Genomic DNA, 3,678 nt, shown 5'->3' on the forward strand with positions numbered 1-3,678 from the left:
TTTAGGTTGAATGTCTCCGCATTCTCCTCTTGATATACTTTAATTGAAAATGGATATTTCAACGTCGACCTCCGACCAGTCACGTCCCCCATATCAATATCCGTTCCGGGATTTCTTCTGTGGTCAAAACGCCGGTTTGTTCTCGTTCCCAGTGCCGTAACTCGGTGGGTGCAATGGGTGCGCAGCTACAAAACTTGTTTCGGCACTGTTTTTTTCTCTCAATAGAGATACTGTACGAGATAATTTATAAACAAGAACGTTACGACATTGTGAGCGGGAACACATTTATGAAAACGCGAGTCGATTCGAGATCCTTACATGTAAGTAGATATTAAATGCCAGTTCGTGCGCTTTCGGCGACTGTTTGACCAATCAATTTTTCGCGACTAGTCTTAGATTAATCATATTGTAATTCATTTCGCTTCGGTTAATGTTCGTTTCGTTTGTTCGCAGTAGTATAATAGTGTGAACTAGCTTTAGTCGCGGCTCGTTTCTTCTTAAGACTTCCTTTATCACGAAGGCCTTAAATTACTTTTAGGCTAAAGTGTATCTAGGTAACCCCAATGGCGGCACTTCCGGTAATCTCGATGACTGTTGTGTATGAAAAAGAAAATAGAAGGCGCCACTTAAAGATTTTTGGTTTTATTTTATGTAAATTAATGGTATTTGCGAATGTGATGTTATGCAAATGTGAGTATACCTTTTTTCGAAGAATTGGTTAGTGTCGCAGGTATTCTTTCTGTAATTGCGTTTATAACGTTTAAAGAGAAATTTGAAACTTGGAGTTGGTAATAATTCTTAATTTTGTTTCGATATTTCAAGGAAATTTACATCATATAATTACTTTTAACAACGTAATAGCGAGGTTAAGGCCGAAGTTTCAAACGCGAAAACGTGTACGTCGGACGTTCAGCGCCGCTTTCTTGTAAGCCTAGAAGTTTGACAATGGCGTTTGGAAAGTGAGTGGAATCGTGCTCGACATTCCAAACGCCATTTCCAAACTTCTAGGCTTACAGGAAAGCGGCGCTGAACGTCGGACGTACACGTTTACGCGTTTAAAACTTCGGCCTCAACCTCGCTAATGTCTGAAATTGAATTTAATTCCGACGAGTTTTGGACCCATTGTAATTCTAGAAAGTTTTTTCGCCTAATGGAATCAGATTTTGATGAATTAAGGTTGACAGAAAGATTAGTTCAGACGTTAAATTTGCTGTATGGTTGGGTTTGCAACATATTGAAGACGTTTGCGTTAATTGTTCGAAACGTCGGAAATTAATCTACAGAGCTGATAGAAATTCTGTAATGATGAGATGTAATAATTGTAAAAAAAAACTATTCGGCATGTAAGGAAACTTTTAAAGGAAAATGTGGACGCATAAGTTGGGCCGATATTTTATCGTTCATTTGGCATCTTTGTTTAGAATGTACGATAAGTACTGCAGCTTTGGCCGTGAGTATAACTAAAAAACCGGGGTTAATGTAACCCTTGGTGCCAAGATGGCGGCTAGTCTCTGATTCCAGCAAGGAAACAGTGGGACGAACGTTCTAACCTAACCTAACCTATTCTAATAAATTACCATAATTATTAGCAACCAAATTATTAGAATAGGTTAGGTTAGGTTAAAACGTGCGTCCCCCTGTTTCCTTGCTGGAATCAGGGACGAGCCGCCATCTTGGCACCAAGGGTTACATTAACCAAAAACGGCTATCGATTGGGCTAATTACATAAGGTTTGTAATGATGGTTGCTATTCGTAATTTGTCATCGTTCAAACTTGGTGATTTAAATAAAAGCGTAGAAATTGATGAAACTGCTATTGCAAAATGAAAATACGAAAAGGGACAGAAACTGAAGGGGGCGAGATGGGTAGTCTGCATATATGTAGAGAGGATGATTCTTGCTTCGTCTGTAAGGTCAATGATAGAAGTGAATTTACACTCGACTGGGTAATTTCTAACTTTGTCAAATTTGGAAGTATTGTAATGACTGACGACTGGAGAGGATACAATAACATAAATGACATAGAAGGTATTGAAATAGAACACAGGACTGTTAATCATTCAGAAAATTTCGTCAATCCAGCAACGGGTGCGCATACCCAGAAAGTAAAAAGATTATGGGGATTGTTAAAAAATAGAAAAAATCTACCTATACATTATACCGAAGAAATGTCAGATTTGTATTTATACTCCTTCGTGTACAAAAAGTTTGTGAAATGGCATTTAAAATCACCGGGGGGAACGTTTTAAAATGTTCATACAACATTTGAGTTGGATTTATCCAGGTTCAGGAAAAATAGCGAAATGGAAGGAACCGGAAACAGTGCCCCTGCAGCACCCGAATATTTTAAAAAGAAGACAAAAATAAAGAGAGGAAAGGAAAAAGTTAATGCAAAAGAAAGTAAGAATGTCAAAACAACAAGCAAAAGGAAGAATATATCTGAGACAGCCACATCAAGTCGTGGAGAGAAAAGAAGGAAAGAGGGTTAAAAACCCCGATTTAGTGAGTATTAAAATCTTTTTGGTAAATAATTACTCATAGAACTCAAATTGGCGAATTTCGTATTTCGGCGTTTTGCAACTACGCAGTCGCAGTGTTAAACAAGATGGCGACCGGAAGTGCCACCATAGGGGTTACCTAGGTACACTTTAACCTGCTTTTAGTATTGAATCTACGAGAGTGCCCATGTTGTTTATCGGCCAAATCCGGACAGTTTTTAAGAAAGTGGGTCATAGAATTTTTGGAAATAATATATTCTCCACGTTCTGAAAATTCTGCCGGAATCGAGCTCTTAAAACGTTTTAAATTTGAAAGTTTTATATATATTGGAGACAGTTTATTTCGATTAACATAGACTCCGTCGTTGCCGAAGAAAGTATATGTTACGTCAATTTGGTTGTAAATTAAGCAGTTTTCTCACTGTAAATAGTTTAATAACATCACAAAGCCAACGAAAGACAATAACTATCGAGTCCTTCGAAGTTTATGTCGGAAAATAGAAGGCTTACATCACTTCCAGCAGCGATATGAATAAGTTTGTGATGAGCTTTATAGTCATAAAGAAGTAATAACTTCCTTTGTGGCACAAGAATTCCAATCTCTTCAAAACTTCAAAACGTCGTCATTTTTCGCTGATATGTCAGATGTAATCTGAACAACTTGGATTAGATATGACTTTTTACATTTATCCTCTTGTACTGTAAAGTTTCATAATGTAATTGGCTTGCTTTTCAGCACCTATACATGTCATTACAGTTTTTCTGTGTAATATAAAACCTCTATTAGACGTATATCACTTTAAATCGGAATATATAAAGCGTATTCATTCGAGTGTATTCTCATGCAGATACTATAAAAGTATAATATTTTGCGACGGTAATCACGGAAGTAAAAGTGCCTGGAATCGCCAAAATGGTGTGATTATCGTCAGTTCGGCGGTACAGTACATAAATATTCGTTTTCTGCTGTTGGTTATGGAAGAAATGACTATGATTCTCAATATAGAGGCGACTACGGTAGGAATTGCAGTACTGGTGGGGTAATTGAGAACTGTAATAAAGTTTTTCTTGTGTTATGATATTTGGTTGTTCGAGTTCTGTGTGACGAATCGGCAGAATCCGTAATTCAAATCGGGTTCTCCACATTACCATTTATGACAGGCTATATGTATACCTTCTT

The sequence above is a fragment of the Centruroides vittatus genome, unplaced genomic scaffold (genome assembly GCF_030686945.1).
Source record: "Centruroides vittatus isolate TY-2023 unplaced genomic scaffold, ASM3068694v2 contig_882, whole genome shotgun sequence".
NCBI lineage: Eukaryota > Metazoa > Arthropoda > Arachnida > Scorpiones > Buthidae > Centruroides > Centruroides vittatus.